The sequence below is a fragment of the Falco punctatus genome (genome assembly GCF_963210335.1).
Source record: "Falco punctatus genome assembly, chromosome: 3".
NCBI lineage: Eukaryota > Metazoa > Chordata > Aves > Falconiformes > Falconidae > Falco > Falco punctatus.
Genome location: NC_137582.1, coordinates 108,425,905 through 108,445,129, shown reverse-complemented (window position 1 = coordinate 108,445,129; position 19,225 = coordinate 108,425,905). Strand labels below are relative to the sequence as shown.

Below are 19,225 nucleotides of genomic sequence, written 5' to 3'. Positions count from 1 at the left end.
TTCATCCATCCTTTCCAGTTACATGGTGCTTTTATAGCTGAGTGAAGTCCTTGGGGAGAGGAACTTAGGAGGATGAGATGTGACCAGGCATAGTGCAGCCATGCATTCATCTTGGATAAACTAAGGGGAAGACAAAAGCACATCAGTCCTCAGTCAAGCGCCTAGCCCCGACCCTGCAGTGCCTTTTCCCACACACCTGGTCTTGTTGTTTTTCTTTCTGCAGCTCTGGCCCTTTGCTTCTTAGAGAGCAACAGAAGTTCTCTAAGGGCTGGGAGAAGGTTGGAGCAGAGCAGCAGTGTGCAAAAAGAGAAACGGTTCAAATTCCTCCCCCCCTTCCCCACCTTCTCCTCGTCCCTGACCAAACGATGCCACTGCAGGGCCTGCCATGGCATGGGAGAAACCAGGGAGCAAAATCTAGATGTAACAAGTGCTGACTCCTTTGCTCACAGACTCAGGCTGTCCCTCCCCAGAGTGATGTGTATGAACGCCAGCTAACTTCGTTATGATCTGTAAAGAATTACCAAATTCTTTAATACTTGATTTCCCACCCCTCAAGGGTACAACATGCCTAAGGCCATCCCTTAGAGGAGTTTTGGGGTTCAAAATGTCTTTATCCTGCTCACTGATGCCGTTCCAGAGTCCACTGATCATGTTTTTCTGGAGAAATAACAGGTTTCAGTGCAACTGCTTACTACAGAACACAAGGGCTAAATTCTCTGCCAATTTCATTCCTAAATTTAAATCCTCCCACTGTTCCACCAGTGTGTCATAGATACAAGACAAAACCCTTTCAGTTATACAAGCAAGCTGAGGACCTGGAATAACTCCACAGGGATGAGTAATGCCACCTCAGCACTGCCGATCCCACTGCTCCATCCTGGAGGAATGCAGAAGTGAGGTGAGCAGGCATGGCAAGTAGCACATACGATCCCTGCTGAACCGACACGCTTGCCATGCCCACAGCACTTGTGACTTCTGACACAAACAGAAAACCCCAGGCACAGGCAGCAGCTGTAGTGCGTACACGGGGATGCTTGGCACTTAGGGCTCACATGCTCACCCAGTTGGAGGCATCTGGCTAAGAAACCAAGTGATTCTGACAACAGAGAATTGAATCCTTTCACCCAAAAAAAAGTAATATCCCAACTGCTGGGCAGCTAAAGGCTGTGTAGTCATGTCCTGGCTGGGTGCCCTTGGTGTTTCCTGATGCTGTGCTCTTCCTGCTAATGCTTTTCCAGGCCTTGGGCTATTTCCGTCATGAGGGGAGAGAAAACAATCCACGACCTCATCTGCTAGTCGTTCAGTGCAAACCGGAGCCCCTCCAACTAAAGAGGTGAGGCTTGAGTTTCCTTGCTCAGAGAAATCAGTAATTCCCCACAGTCCAGAGGGTTTTGCATCACGAATTTTTCTTTGTCCTTTAAAGAAGCCATGCAGAAGCATGATTTTTATGTGACAAAAAATCTTCCCAGAAGCGTTTTTCTACCCCTTGGGGACAGGAATAATAAGCTATACTGCTATCAGAGAACAGGGTCCGTGGCCAGGACAACTCTGCCTTTCACCTCTTGTGGCATGGTGCTACTAACCTTCATGAGATGGTTCCAGCCAAGCACCAGGAGAGTAATCACCTGCATCCAAAAAGTGATCAAAGCAAGAAAGTCCCACTGGCAAACTGATGCAGAAATCGAGTTGTCAGCATCACTACAAGCTGAGGCTGGGTGTAATTGTGTGGCTGCCTAGAACTGCATTTTATAAGCTGTGCTTGGAGCACAGTTAGAGGGACAGAACTGGTAGAAGAGGACGGACAAAACCAGAGGGGAAATGACAAGCTGACTGAGGGGCACTGTGACAGGTCAGCCATAAAGCCCTTTTTTAAGGTAGATTATCATTAGTCACCATTTGCTTCTGACTGCTGAGTAACAGTCTTACAAGAGATGGTTTGTGAGTGGAGCCATGAGCAGGCCTAGGAAAGTTGCTATTAGCTGCCATCGAAGTCAGCTCTTAGCCTTGACTTCCTCATTGCTCACTGATAAACATTTGCTTCGCATTGACATTGCAAGTATTCAGTGATTAATCCATGTTTGGCAAGCTCCGGGGGATCCCCAGGTGACAGTCACGTATTCGATTAATAAACCTTAGCATTAAACAATATCACGTTACTAACCAGCTTGGGCATGAAGCAATCAACAGACATTTCTCAGAGAGGCCTGTCTGCATTTTTTACATTTCTTTTCCTTCACGGTGGAATAATGGTCATGATTTTCTTGAAATTTTTTGTTCACTGAGTGCCTTTGACACACACACACACACGTCCTACAGGAAGGCAAGTACAGCAGAAATCCAACACCAGACTAGGTATTAAAAAGTAAGAAAATGACCTCAAAATGCTTGGTTACCTCTGGCAACTCTATGAAGAGGAGAACCAAAAGAACATAAAATGTAATTCCAAATTATTAGCTGCTATAATAGCAACTACTTATACTTGCAGCTGTCAAAGCAACTCACAAAGCTGACTTAATTAAACATGCCCTTCTTTTTCCTTGGGAAGTGCATTTGGTTTCCCTCACTTTTCTGGCAAGGAAACTGAGGCACGAGAATACAAAGACTAAGATCTTTTTTTTCAGTATTGAAGTTCAGAAAAACACAGGGCTATTTTCTGCATGCAGTCACCAGATTACAGGTTGTTAAATTGGTCAAGTAAAGGGCTCGTTTGGCCTAGAGGACATTTACATACAAAGGCTGTTGCATTCACTGTCTACAAAAAAGCTGCATTTTTACAGTCAAGCATGTAAAAAGCACCTCGGAGGCTTTTGCTTTCCGAAGGGCCCTCCGAAGGGTACATCTCTTTGGGGCCACACAGTTTTGCAGTGCATGAGCTGATCCTGCTCCAAGTGATATCAGCAGGACAACGTGGGGTCCAAGCCAATTCCCATTGCAGCCATCGTGGAGATATCCCTTTAGCTCAGCAGGAGCAGGAATGTTTCTGGAGCGCCTGCTTCCCTCCCTCTAACTCCATCGGTGCCAATTCTAACTTGGGCTGATTTGCGACTCTTACATATGTGATCTAACTGCTACATCGTGTTACCGCTCCCTTACAAGCTGTCTGTATCGCCCTGCATGAAACCCTCCCCCAGTTGGAGAGAAGGAGAAGGTGTAGCCCTTGAACTCCGAACAGACCCCCACCTGCAGGCCAGCTGTTCCAGCTGCTGGCTGGGATGCACGCAGGCTCCCGCAGTTTCAAATCCCTCTTGCCTGGGATGAGTCATACACGGAACGGGAGCACTGCATTCAAAGCAGTGGGTTTACCTGGCGCCCCACCTGAACAACACGCCGAGTGGGCTGATGAATTCCTAGAAACCCACCTCGCACCACGAATAACTGCAGGCACATGTGCAGAAAATCTGCCTTGCCAGCAGCAACAAAAAAAACCCAAAAACAAATAAACAAACAACTTTAAAACCAATAAAAGAGCTAATCCATGCCTTACAATGACAATTCCTCCACAGAAACATCTTCTGTGGCCAGGCAAAGGGCTGCCTCATGAGCCTAATGGTTTTGGAAGTGAGCCACTGGCATATCGAGATCAAAGACAATGTTATTTAGCCACCTGGAGCATTCAGACTTCTGTTTAATATAGCTCCAAATCAGGCTCCTAAGGGCCCTACTATGTCACTAGAGAGATGTTCAGGGTCTCCTTTAGTTTAACGCCGTGGGACAGAATGAAACCCGGGCTTTCCAGAGCTCCAGATAGGAAACAGGAATTCCTGGATCCTATTCCTGATGGCCACCGCACACACGGAGGCCACTTCCCACAGTCTCTCTGCCCCACTATCACTATTAAAAGACTGAGAAAAATTAATCCTCCCCTCCCTCAAAGGAGTGTTTGGAGGATTTCATAAATAGTAGTCGCAAAATATTCAGAGAGTGAGGCGCTGTAGGTGTGCAAAGCAGAGTTATTATTTATTAAATCTGACTGTGTTCGATTTGAAATGGAGTGAAAACAGCATCCGCCTTGCTGAGATTCGCTCTGTCCCTAACTAGACAAGGATGTTTGGCATAGACACAAGTTGTTTCTCATTCAACTCCTTCTTCCAGAACCATCAGCAGCCTGACAAGTTCACTAACAGCTGCCAAACTGCCTTCCAAAGGAGCACAGAAATTAAATTCTCTAGAAATTAAAAGGAGGTGAGTGTGTTCCTTCAAGGAAAGAGGCCTGCAGGGGAAGATGGGATTTTAAGTTCTGCCTCCACATCCTCATCTTCTGCAAGATACTGGACTTCTGGAGGTTTAAACTGAGATGAGGTAACAGCCAAGCACTGACTACTACTGACTACTGGTCACTCTTTGGAATTTTTTTGCAAGAGAGAAGAGCGCTGCTTTCATTGCATGGTGAAATACGCTGTGGGTGACCCTGCAGCAAGTGCATTAGTTTCATTTCCTTTTGTGGGCTGTTACTTAATATAAAAAAAGAGAAAAATAAGGAACCTTACACAGACAGCCTCAACAAGACTCTTAAAGCAATTACTAACCTCCCTAAATATCTATCTGAAAGCTTCTGTGCTCTCTAATATCCACTGTTTTTCCTCCTTTCTTCAAAAGAATAGGTATACTTTGCATCTCTGTCAATGCGAGCAGACAGCACCATGGCAACAGCTCCATGGTGACAATATCCATGACAACCAGATCCTGCAACTGCGATGGCTTCCCGTTCAGAATGAGAGCTTGATTTCCATGGCTTTTTGCATTTGCTCATGGAAATAGCATGGGACCAGTTAGGAGACAGTTAAGCATAGCCAAAGGTTTCTGAGGGTAATGAGCAGAGCATACAGGATAGTGCTGGAAACCGTAAATTCTAAGGAATAATCAAACTGGAGAGTGTCATTAAAACCAGCTCAGCATCCCATCTCGGCTGGAGAGCAAAGAGAGACTAGGTGAGATGCTTTCTCAAGGCTACAGCCGCAGCAAGCATGTAGTTCTCACACACAAGGCAGCGGAGCAGCCACGCCAGCAAACTGCCGTTTCAGACACACACACACAACATACTGGAGATTTTAATCCCTTTGCTGGTGCTGGTTCTGCCAGGCTCAACAACCCACAGGAGCATCTCCCACAGGGATCTGGGAAGGGACTGAAGAGCTACCCTGGACGAGGACATATACTCCCTCCATTAATGCCAGCCACTTCTGAAACCACCAGCTCTCTGAAGACTTGAACGGAGCCTCCTATGCTCACATGCTCCACAAGTTGTGTAACTTAGGTGGGAAAATTCAGGCACAGGAAAAGGGCACTCGTCTTGCCAAACTTCCAGAAGCAAATAAGCACAAAATCCCCATGAATTCTGGTCCCTGTCTTCAGGTGGACTCCGGTTGGAAGAGTCATCCTAGAACTGGGAAGAGGGATGGCAGGGTGTGAAACCAACCAGGAGTCAGGAAAAATACATGGAAACCAGATTCCATCTATAGGAAACCTTCCCATCCCCAGCCCACTAAATCCTGTTGCTCTGTCAGCTAAGTGTGGCTCTTAATACACCCAGCACTAATACGTCCCTGCCATGCCCACCAGGCAAACACCACTGCCCTCCCCCCGTTACACACAGTAGTGGGATGCCTAGAGCTAAAAAGTGTTAAATTGGGATTAAGTTGCACCTGAGGCTTTAGTGGCTCCCTGGCTGATGGTCGGGGTAGTAAGTGCTGCTGCCATCTGCTTCTCCTTTGGTGCTTCTCTATTACCTCTCCCAACCAGCCCTTCACCCTAGCTACCCATGTGGGCCAGGCACAGCCCTGCCACGCTGTCCCTTGAAAAATCAGCCGCCACCACTTCTCTCAAGCTCTGTTGCACAGCAATTTCTAATCAAACCACGCTTGCCCATCACATTTCCACCAATCTGCCGATCCTTAGCCTTTGCTCTTCCACACCTCCATTCATTCTCTTCAGAACACCTGGCTCTCCACATGGTGGGGGAAACACACACACACACACACACACAAAAAAAAAAAAAAAGATTGGCCTGGATAATTGAAAACTCTGAGGAAAGTCAAATCCAATGTATTACTTTTCAATTGTTGCCTGGGTTTAAGTTTGCTGAAACAAGCTGCCTTCATAGTCTTAAGTCTGAGATGCACAAATTAGTCACAGCACATGAACAACACTGTCCTCAGTTGTCTCCCACTGGTCCCTCTTTCCTTCCAGAGTGGAAACAGTTCAGCCAGATGTTGAATCCCTTGGGCCTTAGTATCCATTGTTCTTTCATCAACAGCAAGATCAGGACAAACTAAATTAAAACTCAGTTGCGTAGAAGACCAATGACTTCAGTAATCCTTAAATTGTATTCCAGAGTAACAAGTTCTCAAAGTGCGAGTTTCATTTCTCTTTCTGTGGATCAATGGCAAAACTCTGCATTTAGCACCAGGAGGATGAAATCCCATCTTTCTTGTCCTTATGAGGGTTCCTACTCTTACTGATAGTGGTCTGGATCAGGAGAAAGTGTCATCAGGGCAAGTGCCCCTCCATCAGCCCCTGAGCCTGCTGCTACCTGCTCGCACCCATCCACACCAAGCTTCTGAGCAGGTTCATTGGCTTCCTTCAGATTCTTGGGTAACACAGCTTGTTCCCTTGTCTCCTTGTTATTTATCCCCTTTTATCCCCCCCTGCAAGCTCCCTGCCTTCTGTTTGTGTGCAGGGGTGGGGGGAGTTCCCACAGTCCCTGCTGGCTGCAGCACTCTCTCTAACAGAAAAAGTAAATGTTTATCTGGTTCTTTGGTGTGTATATCACTGCTGTGCTTGCAGCTCAGTAGAGAAGTCCTGGTGCAGCTGGAGTTAATGCCACAGAATACCGTAGTCCAAGGGTGGGTCTAACTAGGCTGGAGAGAGTGATGTTCAGGGACTTGGAGCAGGAGCCTGGGAGCCAGGGTTGTATCCTTACCTCCGGCAATGACTCAGTCATGTCATCAAAAATACCTCATAATCGCTCCCTGCCTTGGCTTCCCCGTCTGTAAAATGGAGCCGCTTTCACAAAGCTGCACTGTGAACTCGACTTAATGACAACTGCGCCCCATTCAGAGACCTTCAGATCAAAGATAGTGTGAACAGATTACTGTTAGTATGGCCAGAGATTTATTAACGCATCCCCAGTGCTGACAAGTCAATAGCCTTCCCAAGCATAAACGCTCAACACGGTGCAAACACTGACCCAGATTTTCAGTAATTATGCTGGAAACTGGCACATGCAAAGCTTTTGCTCTCTGGCTTTCAAGTCAGCAGCGTTCACGTAAGCAGAGGATATACAGCTACCTTTTGTTTCAGAGCTGTGCCTTTCCTCCCACCACTCAGTGTTTCAAAGTATTAGCAAGACCAGACCACAGACTATTTTCTTTTTCCATCCCCAAACGGAGGTCTCTGCTGCTGGAGTGCAAGCAGCACGTTTGCTAGGTGCAGAGCAAGGTTTGGAACACTCCACGGCACTTAGCTTCTGCCCAGGACAGGGCAGTGCTGCTTGTAAATCCTCGGTGACTCACTGCTCTACAGAGTGAACACAGGGACCATCACGGAGGGTGGCAAAGACCACGCTCCTGATGCCAACAGTGACCTGTCTGCAAGTGAAAGGAATTCCCAGAAGACATCAGCTCAATCGTCAATGGAGAAGGGAGAAAAGAGCTCCTTCCTGACCCTTCCAGTGACCAGGCGGTATGAATGATGGCGTTAGTGTACTTCATCTGAGTGTAGGGACACTCACATATTCCTAATCATCTTGACAGTGAGAATTTTTACCCATTTTCCATCCCCTCACTAAACGAGGATTTTTTTTTACTATGTCCACCATTCCTGCTAAATGTGTGCACTTCCAGTTTCTCATCTTCTTAGAACAACAGCCTCAAACAGTGCAGCAAGAGGGAGCTTCGTCCTTCACAAGAGTCAAAACATGGAGTCGTAGCTCAATTCGCAACGGAGAGCACATGTGTGAACCACACCAGGGAGCAGCTATATTGCTGCGTTGTGCTGACCCGGACAAGGCTGCTGGCTTGCGGGCAACAGCCTGGCTTGAGAGGTACAAAGGGCTGAGAGCTGGGACTTGTTATGCTCAGTCACACAGGGCATGCCGAAGAAGCTCATCCAGCCAAATCACTAGTGACATACTCAGAACTGCTCTTGCTTAACCGAGTTAAGGAGAAAAGTCCAATTTTACTAGAAAACATTGACTTCCTTCCTGATTTCTGTCTGTATAAGGAACTGGCTTCTGGTGCTGCAATCTCATGAGATACTGGTCTTCACAGAACTGGGACCCTGCTTGCCTTGTCGGCATGGCTCGCTTCGAGCATCCACAAAGCTGCTGCCCCCGACAGTAGTCCTTGCAGTAGGCTGGCTCTGGCAGTGACAAAAATCACAAGGCACGGGCAAGTGACAGGACCCTCAGCATAGCACTGTGATACCTGGAGGAGAGAGGCTCGCTGAGGATAAAGTTTGCTTTTGACGCTTGAGATCTCACCACACGGCTTCAGCGCAGGTCACTAAAGACCTCATAGCCTCGTGCTCCATGTGGAAAGACTAAGGCAGAGGGAATAAACGATCACCAATCACACGTGCTTACACAGCAATTCAAGGACAGGCGTGAGAGCGCTTACTCCCAGGACACTCCCTGTTCCATGCTCTGATGGCAATAGCCAGCCAGTGAGAAAGCTACCAAAGGTGCATTAATTAGTATTGAGGCCTTCACTGGCAAAGGCAAACTCCTGGAGCCAGCCAGGGTTTAAAGGTCATGCATATGCAAAGTCCCCAAGCAGATACTTGATTTTAAGCCCGTCTCCCACTCTCACCAAATTCAATGGGATTTCACATCTATGCCTAGTGCTAAGCACAGGCTTCACCCAGCTTGCTAAGTTGGAACAGGAATCAGAGTGAAGAAATGTCTTTGTAAAACCAGTTGCACTGGTATAACGAGCAGGATGAACTAGAACCAGAGATATATCCAGCAAGGAATAAACTAGGGAGTTAATGTTGTGTGCTGTTACACTTAAACCCCTGGGTGCCTCGCTGTCCCAGGGATGACGGATGGAAGACATGGAGTGCCTCTTGCTACACTGGGTATGTGAAGCACTCACAGTTTTTTGTAAGCTTGCTCCATCTGCATTACTCAGCATGAAAGAGCAATTTGGTGCAGAGCACAAGAAGTGTGCACACGAACAAACTGAAGTCCCACAAAAATGCCAGCCACAAAGCAAGTGTTTTCATCACAGCTGAGCATCCCAGGCTAGCCTAGACAAACTGAGGAAGAGTTCTTAGCCTAAGCCACAGTAGGTCAAACTGCAGGTTGCCAAATTTCTCTAAAAAAAAAAATTTGTTCACTATGCTTTTATGCAAACAAACAGTAAAGCCAGGCATAAAAGTAAGAATGAGGTATTTTGAGGTCTGCAAGACCACTGTGTCTCTCTCATTTGTTGTACTGCCTAATGCAAGGACACCACGTATATCCTTGTCCACAGAATGGCATTGCTTTGTGACTCTAGAAGACACACTTTCAAACACAATGTATCCTAAAATAAGAAGCACAAAATCTTTTTTTATTTGCCTGTGACTGCTGGGCTTTTCTCTGGAACAATTAAGTCTTTGGTTTCTGTTACCAGAAGCTGCAACGTTAAAAAAATTACATGTCACAAACTAATTATCTACTCCTAATCCTCAGCAACCTAAATGAATGATTGCTATGGTGCAAGAAGGTGAATTTGGCTAGGAAGTGAAAGCAGACAGCATGGATCTTCTTGCATGAGACACCGAGACACAGCCCCACACACTGCTGCCACAAATATCATCCTTAATACTAAGCCAGGAAGGCAGGACACACGCAGAATTGGCATATACAGTGGTAGCAGGTGGCTGAAGAATCGCAGAATTGACTGTTAAATGTCTTAAATCGCATACTAAATATTTACCTGCACAAGTGATGAATTAGACCCTGCAAATGAAGGCTGCATACCTTTTCACTAATCTACATCAAATTCATAAGAACATAGAGGAAAATCTTCTGATAACGGTAGGGATTAAACAGCTTTTTGGTCAGAAAACCAATCTGGTTTGTGCAAAGTAGTGCAGCCTTGCACCTTGCTGGTAACAGTGTGGAGTGGCAGGTAGACTCAGGGTCTGTGACTCACTAGAACTCCACAGAAAAGAACTCCACAGGGAAAAAAGCACCACTGGCAGATGTTAGGTGGACTCTGCTATGCTGCACAACCCTTCTGCCTTGAACCAGAAATAGCTGGACTGCAGATGTGTGCAAGATTTTGTTTAGTCTATCATGGTTATTGCTGCGGAGAAAACTTTGTTTTGCTCCTAAATATTCATTCTCCCACACACATGCATAACCACAATGCACACACACACACACAGTTTGGCAGAAGATGCGGAGCCTGCTTGTTCGAAACCTAGACCTGGAATACAAATGCATTTTGGAGAGACCAACGGGAGCCAGAGAACAGCAAGGGGAAAAGACACATTGGCAGTAACAGGACATGCTGCAAGTCAGGGAGGGGAGCCAGGGAAATGATGCAGGGAGGCAAGGGTAGCCTAGCAAAGGGAAGTGCAAGGAAGCAGGAGAAAAGTGCTTTTGCTGTCTCTCGGGGCAGTTTTAGTTCATACAAAGTCAGTGGGAAGCACTGCTGATTTGCACCAGCTGGGAATCTAGCCTTCAGCACTGGTTCTGCATCCCTGCAGCCAAAGAGGTTTGCCATGAGGCTTCACTACATCAGGCCTTTCCTTCCCATGCCCCGATGTGGTCCTCACCCACGGACACCGACCGTGCACCTGGCCTGGCTCTGAACTGTTCTCCCCTCACAGCCTCTGAAGAGCCAGAAGAGAAAGAAAGGGCGACTGTGATGGGGAAATCGCATACACAAGCGCCAAGCAAGGCAAACGTTCCAATTTGCCAGTGGCAGGTGTCGCTTTGCTGCAGTGGCAGTGATGGATGTCACCCTGCCCTCCTAAACACAAAACCACACACACTCACACTTCATCTCTTGTTCCCATTAGCTCCGGAACAGACAACCACACAGGGCCTATTCTACTGGCACAGTATCATCTTGCACTGATTGCTACTTGTCCTCTGCCTTGACGGTGAATTTTGAAGTCATTAGCTGCTAACGGCCCTGCGCGTGGAGCACAGGCACGCTGGGGGCTGCAGACAATGCCCTCCCTTGTGGCCGCCGCCACAGGAACTCCATTGTGTGCCCCAACACTGGAGCTGTGTTCCCCTTGGCCGGTGCTCCACGATTCTCCCCGCTCTGCGAGATTTCCCCGTCCTCTGCCAAAGCTCAGCCTCACTGGCCTTTTCAGTGCTGGGGTTTTGCTTTCCATTTCCCGGCACAGCACCATTGCCAGCGCAGCTCCACTAGCAGGGGCAACATTCCCAGCTCTCACCAGCACCTGTGCCCACAGTCACTGCGTTCTGCTGGAAGTATGGGGCCCCAGATCCTCACAGAATCCCTGGAATTCTCCCTTGTGAACCCCAAAAGGAGTCCGGTTTGCAAGAGGTATCCGGCATTTGGCACTCCTCACCGTGACACTTGGGACCAGTCTTTTGGAAGCGTTTGCTGCTCATCACGCTGAGTCATTTGGAAAACTGACCTCCCAGAGGTTCAAGTGCATTTGGCCCTGCTGCCCAAACCCCACTGTAAGTGAAGTGCTGTGATACTAGCGAGAAAGGGAAAGCTGAAAACTGCTAGGATAAACATAACCATCAAAATCAATGGCAAAATGGCAGAGGAATTCAGAGATTCGCAGTCTGCCAGCAGTAGGGACAGTGAGGGCAGTTCACTCATACTCACGCTACCCAAACCAAAACCCTCCAGTTGGTCACAGTCCACGATCAGCTCTGGAGCACTGGGAACACCTCTCCTACAAATGGCAGCCACACGGAGATGGGGTGGCAGCCCCCCATGCTCCCCGAGCACTGGCAGGTCTAAAGCACTGTGCTGGTTTTGGCTGGGATAGAGTTAATTTTCTTCGTAGTAGCTGGTATGGGGCTGTGTTTGGGATTTGTGCTGGAAGCAGCGTTGATAATTCAGGCATGTTTTCATTATTGCTGAGCAGCGCTTACACAGAGCCGAGGCTTTTTCTGCCTTCCAGACCACCCCACCAGCGAGCAGGCTGGGGGGCACAGGGAGTTGGGGGGGGGGGACACAGCCAGCACAGCTGACCCCAACTGACCCAAGGGATATTCCACACCATAGGACATCAGCTCAGCAATAAACCAGGGGGAAGGTGGGCTGGGGGGCTGCTGCTCGGGGACTGCCTGGGCATCAGTCGGTTGGTGGTGAGCAATTATTTTCATTTGCATCACTTGTCTTTCTTGGGGTTTATTTCTCTCTGTTATTTTCCTTTCATCAAGATTTTTTACAAAGTAGTATTATTATTGCTATTATTGTCATTATTATTAACATTAATATTAATATTGTAATAATATTCCTATTATTAAACTGTTCTTATCTCAACCCATAGGTTTTCTCATTTTTACCCTTCCAATTCTCTTCCCCCATCCTGCTGCGGGGAGGCTGAGCGAACGGCTATGTGGTGCTTAGCTGCCGGCTGGGGTTAAACCACAACAAGCACATGACAGAGGAGGTCAATGCATTCCTCCAGCCTGCAGACAGGGATACATGGGGACCAAAGTCACACTGTCACCTCCAGAAGGCCAGCAGCAGAGCAGAGCGCCCGCACCGTCCTCCTCCATCTCAAGCCACCTAACACAGATCCTGCCCACTGATTCTACCTTGCCAACATTTGCCAATGTCAAATGTTTCTGTTTCCAGACAGAAGGAACTCTTTTGCCCCTGAAAGCATGATATTCAGAACAACTCTCCTGGGAACAAACACTGATGCCCTTTTCATGTGCACCCTGTCATAGCACTCTGATGACATCTCCTTCACCTTTGCAGCAAAACTGAACTTCCAGCTTGTCTCAGCACAACAGCTTTTGTTGAAAGAAGTGGACCCATGGTACATGGAAGACAGCAGTAAACTTGACATTAAAAAAAGCCACAGCCCACTGCAAAGTACTGCAGACTGGGAAGCACTGCGCAGTAGATCCAAACTATCCATGTTTCAACTCTGCGCGATGCACCAGTCTCTTGGCATACAGGCTTCCAGTTAAAACCACCAGTTTCAAAGCAAATCCCTGTCAGAGACACAGTCCTTGAACCGCTGCCCCAGCCACAGAAGGAACAGTGTCCCATTATCTAAGGTAGAGAGAGAATCTCCCACTTTCATCGGATAATCCCTTAATTAGTGTGGCCTCTAAAATAATTCTATTGAACGGTTTAGACAGCACAATTTAAAACAAGCCATGCCGCAGATCCCAGGGTAATGGACACTATGTCATTCTAAGGTGTCTTTGTATTAGTTGATTAGCTTCCTTTCATATCTGCTAAAACAGGTTGTGCCCCGGCCCTCCCAATCTTTCCACAGCACTAACAGGCTTTTGCTTAATACATTATAGCTTGCTGGATTTAAAGGCCAATAAAGCTCTTCCGACTAACTCATAAGACCGCACAGGGCATTTAAAAAAACCATGCTGGCTGAAAGCTTATTTTCCAGAGTAATTCCCAGCCTTCACATGAAACTCTCAAGACAAGCAACAACACTAGTTCCATGGGCACTGGGTGTTCTTGCTGGCCCACACTTTGCTTTTAATGTGAATCTGTTGGGGAACACGAGCAGGCTGCATCATCTCAAGCCTCACCAAGCCCCGCTCCGCATGCTCGGAACGATCGCATTAGCCAAGTTTCTGCACAAGTGCGATGTGCTCTATATAAATGCTATATGCTGGCTGGCTCGTGGAAGGTATTTTCTGGATACACTCCAAGCTGGCACCTACAAACAGCTTGCAGGCAGCACCCTTCGCAAGGAAAATCATTTCAATGCCAGAAGCTCCGTCCTCCCTGTCGAGGGTGAAGAAGAGGATGGGGATTAAGAAATTAGCTTGGCCTCTCATAGAGTGGAAAGAAATGTTGTTAGGGATTCATGAAGACAGATGAGAAAACAATTGTTCTTATCCAGTGTTTTGGGGACTCAGGGATATATGTGCAGCCTTAAAGCATTAAGAAATGAGTCCTCACCATGTCCTCCATCAACAGAGAAATCAGGGTCGCTGCAGGAATTAACTGAGGGGGTCTGGTGCTTTAGGCAGTTCAAGCCCTGCAGGTCAGGCAGTGCTCCATGAAATCAAACTTTGTATGTAATGCAGCAAGAACTCTTGGGGACAAAAAAAATAAAACAACCTGTCCTTTGTGTTACAATAACAGTTATTTTTGTCTTCTTTCTCTTTCTTAGTGCATACATATTTATATGTGCACTGCCCTTTTAAGTGCAAACACTGGGCAGTTCTCAGAGGGCAGTGTCTGGAAAGGTTTCCTCCTATTGCCAGAAGAAACAAATGTCTTATATGAGAGATATTGGCTGGGGGGAGAGAAGGGGGTTGGGTTTGGATTGGGTTCTGAACATCTTTTCTCTCCCCTCCTCCCACTCCCTTTTTCTTCTCTGATTCACAGGGAAACCACAAAGCAAACTCAAGACTGAATGAGACTTGTTTTTGTGAATGTTCTGGCTTTCTCTTAGGACATTCACTTCCACCCCCACTAGCCTAAATCTCCTCCATTTAGACCAGCCCAATAAATTCAATGAACTTCCACAAGCGTAAACACAACTAAAACCTGGCCTGCTATTTCATTACCGTTGCAGAAGCCACTGGAAGTTACATTGATCTACAAACCCAAATTTTAATGCTCTTGTTTGGTCTAATGTTGTTTAATTTGGTTGAACTTAAAACTTTTCAAACTCTTTAAACATACTGACTTGGCGTGAGGACAGCCTTACATGACCAAAAGCCCAGAGTTACTCAGGGCTTTTAGCTGCATAGCACACGGAGTGCATCCCTCCACCTCTCCACGTACCTATTCCGAAAGGCAACTAGCAAGTACATGCAACATAGCATGCACTATGCAATCTCTCCACTTGGTATTTTGCTATCACCATGTCATCAGAAGGCTCTACCCTGCTTCAATGCAAAATCCAGCAGAACTAGCTAAAAATTACCTTTGTTGTTGGTTTGGTTGGATATTTCATATACTTCAGCCTGCGACTACTTGATTTTGGGATTGAAGGGATTTGTAAAAATTTCACAAGCCACTCATGTATTTCAATAGGCACTTAAGTGCCTTTAAAATTCTAGCCTTGGATCATCAGCTCTAAAATGAGATTAATTCCCTATCTAACAAAGAATTGTACGAAGAAGTCTATTAATGCTTATTTACACGGTCTGGATAACACAGCAATGCACTAATCTGACAGGAAAGGTGAAAGAAACTTCTGCAAAGTGCTGGATGTAACTGATGTGTTTTAACAAATGCTTCCCTTCCCCGTGAAACAGGTTCTCCTGCTCAGGGCTGAGTAGGAGTGACTACACATCAAAGGCTTTGCTTACTCAATCCCCAGAGCCAAGAGCTAACTCCCTGCTCTGCCGCCCGGGATGGCACAGAACGTGTGAAGTGTTCCATCCAATGTAGAGCCGCCTGGGAATTTTCTGGAGAAAAAAAGTACTTTCTGAAAGAATGCCTTGGCATTGGGAAGCGCTGATTTATCAGAGTGAAACATTTCATGGGACAGTGTTGAGACTGGGAGTATCCATTCTGGAAGGCAAAGATGGACCAGTATGTTCTGCTTCCACCACTCTGACACGGAGCTCCTTTGACTTCTCAGTTTCACAATAGAATCTGAACCCAGCTGGAAATGGAATGACAGTTTTCAAATGAAAAATTCCTTTGGAATTTCATATCACAGGATTTTTTGGACTGATTTGTCAGCCCATTCTACCTCTGAAACAAGAATAGGAAAAAAAATTACAGAAATTCCTACACACCTAGCTCCTCACGCAGCCCCAAAGAAAGCCCAGCCCTGCCCTGTGAACTGGCTCCACGTTGCAGACTAACCTGTCACACAAATGGGGCTAATGACTGATTTTTGTAATGAGAGCTGGCAAACACAAGAAAGATTTCACACCCTTCTTCCCATGAATGGGGAAGAAGCATTCAATTAGGAACACTGCCTATTCCTTAATCATTTCCTTTGTGTGCACAGTTATTAATATCTTTACATGACTAGTCAAGCCACAGGCTATGTTTTTCTGGACTTGTCTTGGCTACTACTTAATGCTTATAAAATACATACAGAAGCCACACCCATAGAAAAATCAGGAAAGAAAAGGAGGCTATTGTTAGGACTACTTGCAGTAGACAACTGCATTCTCCAAGCATACTGAAACCCCTATATATATGATATTATACAGTGTCACAGAAAGAGACTATCATACCTCCAGTGACTTTCAGTAGATAAGGCAGGTGAATGGCAAGAGAAGTGAAGAGAGGCATGGGAGAGGTAATGTGACCCATGGAAGTGAAAACAAAAGGCCAACACCCAAACCAAGAACAGAACTGATCTGCCTAATCCCTCATCCAATACTTCGCACTGCCTGACAGATAAATATAACTCAAAACCTCTGTTAAAAAAATGAAAGGGAATCATCAAATGCAAGCTGGAAATAGTATGTCTTGCAACAAGACTGGAAGTTGGGAAGAAAGCCAGATGTTCTCAAGGCCGCAGCTGGTCCATAATGGACTCGACAACATGCATGCACACACCGTGTGATGAAACGGTGCAGGGAAAGCTGAGGAGAAGCCCATCCCCTGTCCACCTTGCACCTAGCACATCTGGATTTTGGCCTTTAAGTAAGAATACAAGACAACAGGAGAAAAGCCAAAGCTGGGAGGAATTGTCAACCCCTCAGTAAAGTCAGATGACAGCACTGCATTGTCCTTGCTTTGGGAATGAGATAGCACTTAACTAAGTGCTTGTCCTCACTGACCACTGAGCTCTCGTCTGCCCATATAGTAACAACAGGAGCCAAACCACTCCAGATGTTGGCACTAACCTTGCAGACAGGGGTTCCTACTTCACTGTAAGACACATCTTGGCCCACTTCTGCTCTCAGCTGGCTGAGCACCTGGAATGAAAGGATGTCATTCCTGGCAGAGCAGCTGAGCTGCCTCCTTCAGACAGGCATCCCCAAGCAGCCAGTTCACAGCATCTCTAAGGTTTCTGCACAGCCACTCGCCTTCTCCCATCAGAGAACGAGCTGAATCAGTGGAGAGGGGATGGGCAGAGTAATGCTATTTATATCAGCCACGGTCTGAGTGAACATCTCCATCCACTGGAACGGAGATTCAACTGCTTCTGATTTAATTAACAAAGGCCTCATTTGCTTTGGGAAGCAGGACTGCTGCCTATCATTACATCGCTTAAAAAGGCCTTTTCTTCCACACACGAGCAGAAATGGAAATATTTTACCATGTGCCTTGTTCAAAAAGAGGGAGTAGAACTGTGCGCTGAGTGAAATAAAACCACATCTGCATTCAGCTAATACGAGTTGCTGGCAAGATGTAAGCACAAGCTGGATATCCACCTGTAGCGCCAACCATCATGGCCTGCCAGCAGTGATGCACAGGCTAACCACATGCCACGTCAAGCATGCTCTTCAGACACCGCCACCTGCCACACATTTTTGGGTTGTACTTGGAATGCTGAGTGGTGGCAAGGGAAGACTTTATGGCCTTTCATAGCCGAGAGGTTATGTTTGGAGACCCTGACCCATGGACAGCTCATTGAGAAGTCTATGAAGACCCCTGTCTGCAAGTATTCCCCATGCTTGCCCAAAAGGCAGGGAGCCCAACAGGTCTGACCGAGAGGTGTGTGACAGATCAGCATCCTCCACGCAGCCGACATCCTCTCACTGCAAAGGGAAGATGATGATGTAGAGCCCTGAATGAGATGTCCTGGAAAGAAACAGGCCAAGGAGACAGAGTTCACACAGGGAGGAGTGCCTGGTTTTGATTTGAGGCTGAGTCAAGGCCAAGCCACAGCCCTGGATTCTCAATCACTGAGATCACACAAGCCTGACTTGGAAAACAACTGGCAAAACCTCCTCAGAACTGGTGACTGTGACACACCAACCAACCCAAAAGGCACTAAATTCAGCCTTCCACCCAACCCAGCACCAAAGGGGTTTTGATCTGGCCGTTTGTATCCTGAACCATCTCACAGGGCCATTCTCTAACAGGACTTTGCCTCCATCCCAGACACAGGGATGACCCAACGGCACTACAAAACCATCACACATTCCTGGAGGATACGCAGGAATAACACGCAGTATCCCAGTTTCTGTGTTCTTTATCTTCGCGTTTCTAAGGCTCTCTTTGTGCAATAACTAGTTTATTTCAGATCGGCAGCAGAAGGGAAGGTTCATTCTGCTTGCTTGCCAAGTCTTACACGGGCTTTGCTTTATTTTCTGAAGGGTTTCTGCACATTCAGATTATCTAAAATAAAAATCACCTGGAATAAGAAATAGATGGCTGCTCTTCGTGTTTGACAGCACCCACGTCTGTGCTCTTGCTAAGTGGGAACTATGGCTGCAAAGATTTCTGCCGGGTCTGTGGCTCCCCGCGCTTTCAGCACTTCAGCAAGGCAGCCAGTCCCTGGCCTGTCAGCACAGGGTAGCTCTGATCTTTCCTAAAGCTTTGCCATCAGCCTGCAAACCTCCACGAAACCCAAGACCTGTTGCTACTAATCTCCATTTCCCTTTCTGCTCAGAAGTGACAAAGCAGAACGCAACTCCTGCCTCACATTCCTCCAAGCCCACAGGAAACCATAAATCAGAAGAAAAGCATAACATCCAGAGAGAATTTGCAAAAGGCCAAACACCAGGATGGGCTGAGGGGCTGGGGAAAGGGAACAGGGAACCAGTAGAACCAGCCACAAGGTGAGCACTAACCCACACCTCCACCTTGGCTGGGAGAGATCCTGCTCCAAAGAACAGAGGAAAATCGAGGGTCAGGGCAACTAAAGGTCTTCCCCTCTTCCAAGGGAATGCATGCATACATGTATATCTATATTCTTCATTTTCTTCCCACTCACCCCACCCCATTGCCTCTTCCGTAATTACGCAATAATAATATAAAAACTTTTAGCAGGAGAGGGTTAAACCTCCCCGAGTGTCACCCTGGGCAGAGCTCTCAGCTGGCTTCAGCTGTAGCTCATGACCCTGCCAGGAGACAGGGAAGGGGAGGCTGCCTGCGGGGTGGGAGAAAGAGCTGGGAAGAATTAGTGCTCAGAGGGAGGTGAGCGAGCAGTGCTTGGG

The 19,225-nt window shown here is 47.0% G+C and overlaps 1 protein-coding gene across 8 annotated transcripts in view; it reads right to left on the bottom strand.

Annotated features, from left to right (window-relative positions):
- ACAP3 (ArfGAP with coiled-coil, ankyrin repeat and PH domains 3) overlaps window positions 1-19,225 on the bottom strand; it is a 95,423-nt gene that overhangs the window by 57,960 nt on the left and 18,238 nt on the right. Inside the window, exon 1 of one of the 8 annotated variants that reach the window (XM_080379691.1) lies at window positions 1,584-5,552. The exons of the other annotated variants lie outside the window; for them this stretch is intronic. The gene's annotated coding sequence lies outside the window, so the exon portion shown is untranslated. Of the gene's footprint in view, window positions 1-1,583; window positions 5,553-19,225 lie in introns of those variants that run through there. 8 annotated transcript variants of the gene reach the window in all.